Raw genomic sequence first — 12,762 nt, forward strand, 5'->3', positions numbered from 1 at the left:
TTCTTCCTGACTGCTTCCAACAAGAAAAAATTTGAGTATGTTGTTTTAGCAAGTGGTTAAGACGAGCAGATCTGCTGAGCTTTATAAACAGCTTTGCAGATCAATCAGTATTACATGCGGTCAGCATCCCACTAAATAAAGAGAGTAATCATTTTTGCTTTGCCAACAATTAGAGGCAATAGGGCCATATCTGCAGCAGCGAAATATTTATGAGTAAGTAATCGTGCTCATGTAAGTCTATTTTTCAGATTAAATATTTCTACATATATGCATATAGGTACAGACAGAAATACACACAAAGTTGGATGAAATAACTTTCCTAAGTCCTGTCAATGTTCTTATAGCAGCACATGATGTATTTATGATGCAATTTCAGCAAGGCTAAACTATTAAATGCCCACTTCAACTACTATTTTATGATGATTGCAAACTCCTTACTGCAAACCATGGGCCCAACCTTTCTGTTATGACAACACTATCAACTATTTCCATAGTATCTTCTCCAGTCTGACAGTCATGTACCTTCAGACAAATGGGAGATTCTTTTTCTCTGACAAGCTCCTGTACTACATCGTGGTATGTCAAAGCCCAGTAGCAGCTAAGACCACAGAGCAGAAGCAGTGGTGCAAATGGGGAGCTGCACAGCCCTGCAGCCTCTGCTGTATGATAGCTTAAAGTCATATTGAATGCTCCAGGATAGTAACAACTTGAAAGCATACCTGTATTCCCCTCTACCCCTCTTGCTGTATTGTGTGGAGTTTAAAGGCTAGAACTTGCTCTTTATAATACCTGATTCTCACTGAGCCACTGAATTCAACTGGAATATAAATATCTACTAAAAGCAGTTTTAAAACCTCCATGAGAAAATGTTACAGTTGGTACAAAACACGTTTAGCTAAATCCTTTGTATAATTCTGTAGCCAGTGAAGAATTTTACTGGCACTCAATTTTAAGTATTATGAAGAGACATAGTTCAGCTTCAGCTTGATCTTTCATACCTGTGAGATTTCAAGCAAACTGCAGACTATCAGCAACAGAATCTTGAAGCTCATTAATCAAGGTATTAGCACATTCCAACAGAGGGTTAACAAAGCAGGGACTGAAATATGCAAACCAACACCAGAAAGGAGAGGTTTCAACATACTTATGTTCTGCAAATGCTGAATAGCACTCAGAAAGTAATTGCAGATCTTGGACATAATCCACACATCTTGTTCTAGTATTAGAAGTGAATTGTGGTGAGTCTTTATCTCAGGAGCGGACTGATTAGGATTTTCTTGCTAAAAATGAAAGGCTCATCACCTGTTGCAGTTGTCTTATGCTTATCTGGCAGCTGCTAATCCTTTATATAAATTTCAAGTGAAAGGAATTTAGCAGCCAGAGAGGATCTGTGCAGCTGAGCCTGGTGGAAATGTTTATTAAAGGCGGTCCAGAAGGTTTCCAGCTGTTTCTTCCACCTGCTTTAGTCTAAAGCCTGGTGCAGAAAAACGGAAACAGCTGAGTCCAGATGCCCATTCTGGGATTCATTTCACCATGGATCAGCATAAAGGTTCTCGGACACATGAAAACTATGTGCCCAGTGTAAGTTGGTTGCCAAAGACTCGCTTGTGTCCTTCAGATGGCACATTCTGATGTTCATGCAGGGAACAGAGTGGAAATTTTAGCTGCTGGTACCAAAATCTTCACCACGTTGGCCAACTTTAAAGTGGTCTCAATACTGCAGATTGATATCCTTCTAGTGCGGTCTGGAAGGTAAATCTTGTTTCCCGATATAATGAGAACAAGAATGTAAATGGCATATAATCTTTCTATTTACCTAAGTAAATAAATGGTCCTGCCAAACAGAAGATCTGCAGAATAGAGAAAGAGCCGAAGAGCGTCCTCAGCTCCTTGGAGTTGGCTACAAAACCCTGAGTTCAGAGTGAGATTCTTCTGATGAAAACTACCAAGAGTAGCTGAATTTAAAAATGCTTTTCTGGGTCCAGAGATCTTTCTCTAGAAATTAAAGTACCTGAAAGTGACTCCCATTCAGCGTAAGGGAAAGTGGTGGCATCTTTAGTTCAGCAGTCTAGATTGTCTGACTTCTCTGTCTATGAAATCAAGTCCATTAGTGAAACTTTTAATTAGAATGGCTGTTGGTATTGGCTAGATCATAACTAGGTTGCTGCAGAAAACAGTCACAATTGCTTAATCTAAGAAGAGTTATTAAATTAAAACATAACACCTGAAGCTTCTTGGGAAGAGAATAATATTAACCCAAATAAAATACAGGGAATTAGAAATATGGAAAAGACAGTAATATAAAGGTCATCACCTGTAGAAATTGTTTTTCACAAGGCCACAGCAGGCATATATCATACTAAAAATAAAAAGAAAAAAGTGATTCTTGCACTTATGTCATGGTTTAACCCCAGTCAGCAACCAACTACCACACAGTTGCTCGCTCAATCCCCCGCTACCAAGATGAGGGAGAGAATCATGAAAGTGAGAGAACAATGGGTTGAGATAAAGACAGTTTAATAAGAAAGCAAAAGCTGCACATACAAGCAAAGTAAAACAAGGAATTATTTCACCAGTTCCCAAGGACAGGCAGGTACTTGGCCATCTCCAGGAAAGCCAGGCTCCATCACAAAAGTTCAAAGGCCAGGTTGGATGAGGCCCTGGTCTACTGGAAAGTGTCTCTGCCCATGGCAGGATGGTTGGAAGAAGATGAACTGTAAGGACCCTTCTAACCCAAACCATTTTTTTGATTCTATGGTAACCACTCCCCCAACTTGCACTAGTTTCCTGTTCTCTGTCATTTCCTTCTGTCTCATTTGTAAACATTTTATTGTTTCCCCGTAAAGATTTTTAATGTTTTCTCATCATTGTAACATACCTTTTGCCTACTATCCTCCGTGCTGCTCAGAGCTCTTCATATCTAGTGCATTTACTTTAACCTTAGCATGGGAAGGGGTTGCCCAAAACTTATTAATTTTTACTTGGAAGTAATATTTTGTCTGTTAATAGCTTGTTTTATTTAAGAACAAGACACAACAAGATTTGGAAGCTTTCAGATGTGATGAAAATGCAAATATTCTAGTAGGCATAACAATTTTATTAAATAATATGCTGTCTTCCTGCTTCTTTAAATATTTAAAATCATTTTGCAACTCTTTCCACACAGTACACAAGCAGAAAGCAACTGGGCAAAAATAGCAGTCATTAACTTTGGAGATGCACTAAGCACAGCAGGTAGTACATAGCATTCAAATTCAAACCACTACTTCTCAGAGGCAAAATCTGGAGGGGTTCTGGTTTCTGCAATAGACTGAGGGAGTATCATCTGAATGCTCATTAAAATAAAATGTAAGGACTGATCCTTATGTCTTTATTGTAATGAGTAGACAAAATTAATTTGGGACTCAGGATGATTATGCTTAAAAGGAGCAAAAATCCTTAAACAAAACCTACGAAAAAAATCTAGATTAAGGAAATAAACTAATTATTAGTTAACTGTATTATGTACTCTAAAGGATGGAAACTTGGCCTTTGCAAATGCGTAAGTATGGTAGATAAAATCCACAAAAGGTACTTGGAGGGAAATTGATTACTTCACTTTTCAATATGTAGAAGTACAGTATATATTAGTGCAATGCTCTTTTTAATGTTTGATGCCTCTTGGGGGAAAGGTACATAGCTCATATGTAACAGAACATGGTAACAGAACTTAAAAAAGTGCTAGTGCTTTACAGAGGTGCACATGCCATTCAGAAGGGATTTTTGCAAAGCACTGAAAGACTTCTCCTTGGGGTCTTTGAACCTCTCCTGTCCCCAGCCATAGAAAGAATGCTGTTGTTTGTAATGCAACTTGAATTGATCAAAAGATTATCTACTATCCTGGGCTGAAACGAAATGTGAGAAGGGGCAGGTTATCTTAAAGCTGCTTCATATCCAGGGTGTTAAAAAAAAATGTGTTGACTATCAATCTTCGGAAACTTTCCTGCTTGAAAGCCCTTTGTAATGTCCTCTGTTTTATGTGAAGAGTTGTTGGTTTTAGTCTGCAGACAGAAGTTGTAGACAGCTTTCACAGGAAAAAAAAAACCTATTTACTTCAGTTGGTTGCAGTCTCAATAAAAGGTCAAGGATTAAAAGTGGAAAAAACAGAACTAACCTTCTTTTCGCAAAGGTGCCATGGCTCCATATGGGCAGAAGGATGCTAGAGAGGCAGTGGGAGAAAGTTGTCTCAGCCTTATTCCATAGCTGCATCCCCAAGGAAAAAGCTGAAGGACTTCCATGTGCAGGGACTTCAAGCCCTCACCTTTCCTGAGCACTTAATTTCCCTTAGTCATTTTTATAATTAATTTTCAACATGCCACTAGCTATGCCATTATATAGTAGACTTCACCAAGTCAGGCCTTTCCATCTATATCAAGCAGGAAAATATATTTCAAAGTCAAAAGGAAAAACACATTAGGCAACATGATGGCAATGGTAACCCTTCTGGATATATTGCACCATAAATACTAGGAACCACTACAGTAGAGCTTTTATCAAATCCTGGCCCTGAATGTAAGAAACTGTGGCTTCCACAAATCAGAAAAATGATACAATAAATCACTCTTCTTGATGTCATATTATTGCATGCTGCCATCCCTAAAGAACACAGGATGGTCAATAGTTGGTGTGACAAATGGACCAGTCACTGCAGGAGCTTTGAGACATACACTCATCTCAGCTTAATCAATGTAAAGGGAATAAAATATCCAACTATTTGGTGCTGTTATTCAAAGCTCCTGTTTGGCAGAATACTGAAATATATGTGGCTAATTTGGAATTCAGATTGCCTTCAACAGCAGCCCTTCTAGGCTTAAAAGTAGACATGTATTTAAATGCCTTAGAGAAATGGAACTTAGAAGGGAAAATGGGATAATAAAGATTTAGGAGTCTGAGCTGACAAACGAACAAATTTTAAATCCAGACAGGGATGGTGCTTTTCATGTTATAAGAAGGAAGGCATATACTATTCTTGTTTGCTACTTTGTGAACAATCATACTTGCTCTGTTGACACTGGCATCCCATAATTATTTCCCTTATCCAATTAAGATTGCAGCTTAAATCCCCTCATAAATCTTTCTTCCCCAAACAATTCAATTGTTTTTACTTACCTCCACTATGATTAGCTGAGCATGCACTTTTACAGTTTCTTTCTTCCCTCTACTCAAATGCAGGATCACATGCTGAGTTCAAAATCAATTTTCAAGCAAAATGTGCTTAATTGAACACCTCAGCTTCCATGAACAGGATGGAACAGGATGTGAACCTGTGTGGCAAAACCTTTGTGTAATCAAGGGCACAGAACAGTAGTGATATGACTAAAAGAAGCAAGAGACAGAGAGAGAGCTAACACCTCCTCCTGTGTAAGCCACACCATGTATGGCTATAGCTAGCTGACTCTTCCATGGCCAAAGATGAAGTTACTACAGAAGAAGGCTTAGAAACGGGTGTTGTAGGCTGCACATACATATATGCAGTCTGAAACAGAATTGCCTCTGCATATGTGTAGCTTATTATTAAAAAATAGAAACACTTTGGCCTAGGAGCTGAGAATCATCATCTTCACCTAACTATTTTTAAACTCATGCCACCTCAGAGCTACCACTTTTTTAAATGCTGGAATAGTACCAAAACATTGTCAAAAAAACCTGAATCTAGTCTGTTATTTTAGTGCAAAACTGGGAAAGAACTACAGCTTATTCATAAACATCACTTAACATAGATTCCAAAGACAATGCTTTTGGGAAGGTCTAAGCGAAACTTTGTTTGATATAAAGCAACCTTTGAAATTGCAACAGTCTGTGCAAATGTACATAACCATTCTGATTTATTTTTAGGAGTCAGACAGAACTGGGAGGGAGGAAGAAGGAACATTTGTCATTTTATATGTAGAACAAAAACATTTTCATAGAGTAAAAAAGTCCATGTAGTAAGAAATATTTAATGCATGGTACTGGTTTAGGTGCTTTTAAGAGCAGACCTCAACTGAAGGGACAGATTATGTAAAGAGACATATATTGCAGAACCAAAATTTTATATATATATTGTTGTACCAGATGTAATAACACTGGCTGATTTTCCTGAATTTAATAATACAGTAAAAACATGCCTGCTCGAAAGAGTCTCCAAATCAGTAAGGAAAATGAACGGGTCCTGAGACAAAACATCAAATCCTGTATTTCAGTGGCAGCTCCTCCTGGTTTCAGGCATAATTACAGCTGTGCTAATACTAGCCCCTAGAAACAGGAAGACTTTTGATTTGTTTACCCTGTTTCAAGTAGGGAAAATCAGAAAGACAACCAAGGGTCTTATCAGGCTTAAAAAAATAAAAAAAAAAAAATAAAAAAAAAAATAAAAATAAAATTTTTCTACTTTGTTTCAAAACATGCACTAAACTGAGTATTTTTTAAAGGAGTGTTACTAACTCTAAATAAGCTCTACAAAATACATTCTCTTAAAAAACAGCTGGGAAGTAGCTGTTGCTAGCAGTAATTCCCACTTCATTGCATTCTCACTGATATGAGTCATCTTTATCTGGGACGATGTAATGCTCTCATTGGAGAGTCAGGAAGGATGGACTGGAGAGCAGTGTGCTTTGTGTTGGGCTCTGGCATATTTTCTGTCTTTGATTGTTTCAGCATTTTGCTCCAATGGCTGTACTTGCTTGCTGTTTATGTATGCTTCATTCCTATTTTGAGTGGGCCAGTCTTTAACTCATTCTCATCCTGAATTTCTCAGAAAAAGATTCAAGAATCCTTCCATTTATTTTGTTTATTCATTAATTAAAAAGAAAAAACAAAGTCAGGCGGTTCTGTCTTTGAATGGCTCTTGCTTTGTGAACTTGTAGTTCTGAAATTCATTGTTTTATTGATAAGGTATGTCATGCAAACATAGGTAATTATTTATATTTTAATCAGTGACCACTAATTTTTTTTTAATTACTGTAAAAGTTAGTCAAGTACTTTAGGGGTTTATGCCAGAGTATTTTTCCTTTGAGAAAAGAGATTTGTCAACATTGAAATGCCTGAGAACTCTTCAAACCTTTAAGTAATCACTGAGGATGAGTGTAATAATAGGGAAAAGAAGGGAATGTGTTCCTTGAAAGATCATAGGAGCACAGAAAAGGCAAGAAAAAGATTATATTATCAGAGATTTCATTGTGAATGTGGCAGAAATCTCATGTCTGGTTTTGGAGTCTAAAGTTCAAGAAAGTATTTTAAGAAAAAATAAACACAAACATGAAAATATTTTATGACTTGCTAAATTACTCTCTATTAACAAATTCAAGTGGTCAAATATCAGATGAATGTGGGAAAACTTAAGGAGTGAAATAATCGAAGCCTTAATGGGGAACATAAAAGTGCTAATTCAGAGGGTTCTTCCTATGAATTTAACAATATAGAGAAGTAAGACCACATGTAGTGGAATTAGATAAACATCCAGATTACAATCATTAATCTTAAATATTACTGAAATTGTAGAGAATTCTTTGACTGGCAGTTTTTTCCATCAAGATGGTAAGTGTTTATTATAACTTCCGTTCTGCTTCATGAAGGCTCCTCTGACTCTTTGTGGTATCTGTTCTTTAGTTTACCTTAAATATATGTTATTGTCAAAAAGCCTAAACTGGAAGGAAGCATTTAAGGTGGACTGTTTTCTTAGTAAACATTTTTCAAGAAATCTCTGTGTTCTTGACTTCATTGCATTTGCAAAGAAAAACTGCTGAAATTTTAAATTTCTTGTGGAAATAAAGTGTTGGTTTCCCTCCTTTTTGGTAAGCCCTTTGAATAAAATCTCCTTTAAAAGCTGTATACTGAAGACATTTTGAAATATATATATTTTTAGAACCACAACACAGTGAAGCAGTCATCATTACGCATTCAAAGTATGTGTGCTCTCTTTACTTCTGTTTACTGTATTTATTGGTGCTCTAACAGTTGCAAGAGTAATTTCAAGTATGTTGTGCTGTACCTATACCTTTATGATGCTTGATCTGCCTGTCTTGACATGTTCCTGCAATTCATTTGTGATATATCCGCAGCCATATTTATTGTATTTGCAAGGATTAATGGAGGGAAGACAATTTGAAAGGTTAGGATTTTTAGTCCTCAATGCATTCAAATATTTTCCTACTGCATACATAATTTCAGTCTGTAGTTATTGTGGGGAATTTCCTTTCTTGGGTGTTCTCTGTTTCTTACGTAACCATACAAAGCTTGGCACTTTTCCTTTTGCTTATTTTTGAGATATTTCTAGCATGTCAGGGATTCTCCTTCTTCTTGTCTGAGAAATTAATTGAGCATATGCTTTCTGCTACCCTCAACCCTTTATCTGCTCCCTAGTTTATGTGCTGAAGTTCAGAGGCTTATTCCATATTTGTTGTCCCTACAACCACTATATCTTACCAACTATATCTTACTATATCTTTCAACTTGCTTGAAGTTGAAATAGTTTATCTCTTCCATATTGAAACTGCAAGGTACCCACCCACAGCTATACCATCCCAGATTCAGCTCAACTCTTGATTTTTATTCCCAGAGCCAGATGCTCTTTGGAGAAAATTTAGGTTAGGTTCTGCACAGTTCAGCTTGGTTATATGTGGGTTTCAATTTTGACATATAAAAGCAATTTATATTCCAAATAACACTTGAGTTGTATTCTACATTGATTTTCCTGCTGCTTCCTTTCCAGTCATCCAGGTGACTATTTAGGGCAAAATCTAGCAGAAGAGGGACAACAGCTGTTCTCTGTCAATTGCTTGTTATCCAAATAAATACTTATGCCTCTTGTTTTTGAGAATCTGTGAATGAACTGGTAGAGAAGTCTTCTGGAAAAGAGATCTGTACCCTCTAGGAGAGGCACAGAAATACTACCTTAGGTTTATGTGGGTTCTGATTTCAGCACTCAGGGCTATGGAGGTTCTTGAGGTTTGTGAGTTAGCCAGGTGCTGCAACTTTCTCAGCAAAGCAGCAGTGCTGAAGACTATATAAGTGATGTATACAAGAGGACACTGAAATGAAAGGGGGTCCAGAGAAACCACAGTTGACTTTTCTGGAGCAATTGGTCCTACTGTCAGAATATGGAGTAGAAGAAGTAATATGCTGTCTTTAGCTGTGAATCAGAACACTGTGCAATATGAGATGGGACAAAAAAAGGGGCAGAAAACTCATTGCACAGTTTTAAAAATGCTTGAGCAACAGTGCTTCCCTGTGGTGTTCCAGTAACTGAATGGGCTTGTTTGTCACTGGTGCAGACTGTGAAGGAAGGAACTGGATCTGCTAGTTACAATACTGCTAGTTCCAAACCTTAAATAATGCGACACGGGCTGTTGTTTGTCTATTAACTGGAGTTTTAGTAAGACTATCAATATGGGGAGAAAGTAATTTCTTTTGTGTAGGATTTCAAGATTTTTTAAATGGAATTTCATTCCAATTACATTTTAAATTCTGAAATTAAAAAAACTAAGGATATAGGACAATGAGAAACTGGGGGGGAGGGGCTGTTAGTGATTTTTTTCCTTAATTATACCTATGCCATCATTCCACTTTAAATACCCCAAGATCACAAAGCAATGCTTTTATAAGGCATTGATGCACAGCACTTTAAATTGGCACTTAAGATTTTTCTTGGTGTGTTTTTTCTATGATGTATATTATGTTCAATAGGTCCATTAGCTCAGTGAAACTATAACTGCAGTCTGGCTAAGCTCAAACTGCCACTGTAATTGCAAATTTTGCTTTCAGGTTGCAGGATCAGCCCCCATTGTCTCTCAAGTGTTCAAATTATGCCTTAAAAATTAGAGTCCATGAATGGAAACAACAAATGCCACATATCATTAAGGCTTTTACATTTTCATTTATTTTTATTCTGAACTTCTGTCTTTTTTTCAAAACATTTGTGCCCTAGTAAGCTGATAATCTGAGGATAAATAAAAACAACAAGGAAGCGCAAATTATTTCAGTTAATATAAATTTCTTTGTTTTTCCTCCTGCCTCAGTGTCACTGTATTCACAAACTCTCCTGATGACTTATTGCAAAATAACATTCTGTTTTAAAAGCTACCAGAAAACAAGCCAGTCTAAATAAATTAGGTATTTCAAAGATACCACTTTGCAAGCAAACTAGAAAGCTGTTTGGAGCTTGTGATCCTAATAACAAATGCTGTTACTTGAACAGCAATTAAGTATTTTCCCAGTGAAGCACTACTCAGAGCTGTTGCAGATTATATTTATTCCTCTCAGACCACTGCAAATATTTATAACACCAAAAGGTAGTCAAGCAGTGACACCCAGTGGCTTCAGAATTCTCTCTTCAATTTCTATCACAGAGAAATCTTTTTTTTATCTCTTGGTTTCAAATTCAGTCCCTCTCAAAATGGGTAAATAATTTCCTGTTGAAGAGGTAGTCAGGACCTAGGAGTAATTCATAATAATCTGGACTTCTCTCCTGACCAGATGACTCTAGATGAAATGATTTAACTATTATGAATATGGATATTAGTCAGCTCCATGCATTCAAGCTGTTACTCAAGAAATATATAGAAATACACTCTGCAAACAAGCATTGAAGTTAGCCTTTGAACAATCAAGGATGAACACTTCTGTGTTTAAAATCCTTTACCCATCAAAAAGAAAGAGAATTTTTAACCATTTTTAAAGCCTTTGAAATTCATGAATGGAAAACACAACATAGATGTGGAATTCTATTAATATTTATGACATCAGCAAAAATAAATAAGAGGTGATATTAGTACTGGGAGTTGAGATGACAGCTTGACATTCTCAAAGTCATCTGGAATTTAAACTGCAAAGTATACCAAAATTCTGCCAAAACAAGTTTTCCTATCAAACATAACGGAACTATACTTTCCACAGAGGCATACCTTGAAAGAGATTGTCTGCACAACATAAGGGGCAAATGCAAAAAGTCCCATTTTGTGACTGCTGTGTCTCAGAGATAAAAAAATGACATTTTCTTTTTTAAATCAATAGCCTTGTTCTATAAAAACAAGCAAAATGTCTTAGTTGCATAGTACTGATGACCATAAGGACAAACTATCAGATCACCCAGCCTTTTAAAATGTTCCAATAGCTGTTCTCAGGGTATGTCTGCCTGAATCTGTATGAATCATTTCTATCTTGCAGAAGCTGCAGAAGAACAATCCTAGCAGAATTCTTTGTTTTGCTTCTCTACCAGTTCAGTGTAACCAGATGGGTGTATGGAAATGGAGTGTGGAGCTGCATTATAGCTATTTCAGCATATAGGCTCTCTATTTAATACAAGTTTTATTAACCAAGCTCTGGAAGAAGATACAGAAGTCCATGTCCATTACTCTCACACACCTCAGCATTCTCTCAGGTTGTTGTTGACTGCCCACTAAAGAAGATGATACAAGACAGGCATGTACCATGTCATTCCTGAGAACATCAATCCATGACTATTTCAGAGGAAATTCTGTATACAACAATTATGATTGATAGTCTGTACTACAACAGCAATGGGAGGGAATAGGGTAATCTACTTAGAAATTCATAAATGACTCCCAAGCCAAGGTGTTGCTGAAGATTCTGCCAGACCCTATGCAGCAGTGTATGATAAACAGCAATAGATGAGTTAGGGATGTCAGAGAGAGCTGTTCCTCTGGAATGGCAGGAGACTGCATTTCCATCAGAAAGTGCTGGCCTTCAGCATCAAGGTTCCCCTCTATAAATTCTTCATTAGGAGTTCAAGATTGGGCAATAAACAATTTTAAACACAATAAAACAAGGGGAAAAAACCAGTAAAAGCTCTTTACTTCTCTCTTATTTGGTATTTTGGCACTTGCATCTGGGCCTCTGTCTCCCCTCCTGGTCTCCCCAAGGACACTGATGGGTAGGGTGTGTACCCAGCCCAGGGCCTTTGGGATAGTGAAGGGCCATGACACATGGCCCAGAGAAGTTGTGGATGCCTCATACCTGGAAGTGTTCAAGGCCAGGCTGGATGGGGCTTTTAGCAACCTGGTCTAGTGAAAAAGGTCCCTCCCTGTCCATGTCAGGGGGGTGGAACTAGGTGATCTTTAAGATCCCTTCGACTAATGAGCACAAGACTAATATACAGTCAGGAAAGCAAGTCCCACGACAAGTACAGGAGCCTGCTCATTACTAGCTAAACAGCACTAACAGCTATAAATTCAGTCTAGCACATCCCAATCAAATCTGTCGCTATCTTTAACCCCTTGTACCCCTGTTCAGGCATCAAAAAGGACTGTCATGGTTTAAGACCAGCTGGAAATTAGGCACCATGCACCCGCTCACTCGACCTCTCCTCTCTCCCCCAAACTCTGGTGAATGGGCAGGAGAATCAAAGTAAAACTTGTATGTTGAGATAAGAACAGTTTAAAAATTTAAAATAAAGTACAGTAATAATTGTAAATGATAGTGATAGTGATAATAATAATGATAATAAAAAGGGAAAAACAAGTGATGCACAATGCAACTGCTCACCACCCACTTGCTGATGCCAGACCACCCTTCCTTGAACCTAGATCGGCTCCTCTTCCCCCCAGCTTTATATACTGACCATGATGCCATTTGGTATGGAATATACCTTTGGTCAGTTTGGGTCATCTGTCCTGGCTGTGTCTCCTCCCAACCTCTCAGCTTCCTTGCCAGCATGGCAGTATGAAAAGCAGAAAAATCTTTGGCTCTGTGTGAGCGCTGCTCAGCAATAGCAAAAATATCTCCACA

This window comes from Pseudopipra pipra, chromosome 1 (assembly GCF_036250125.1).
Source record: "Pseudopipra pipra isolate bDixPip1 chromosome 1, bDixPip1.hap1, whole genome shotgun sequence".
NCBI lineage: Eukaryota > Metazoa > Chordata > Aves > Passeriformes > Pipridae > Pseudopipra > Pseudopipra pipra.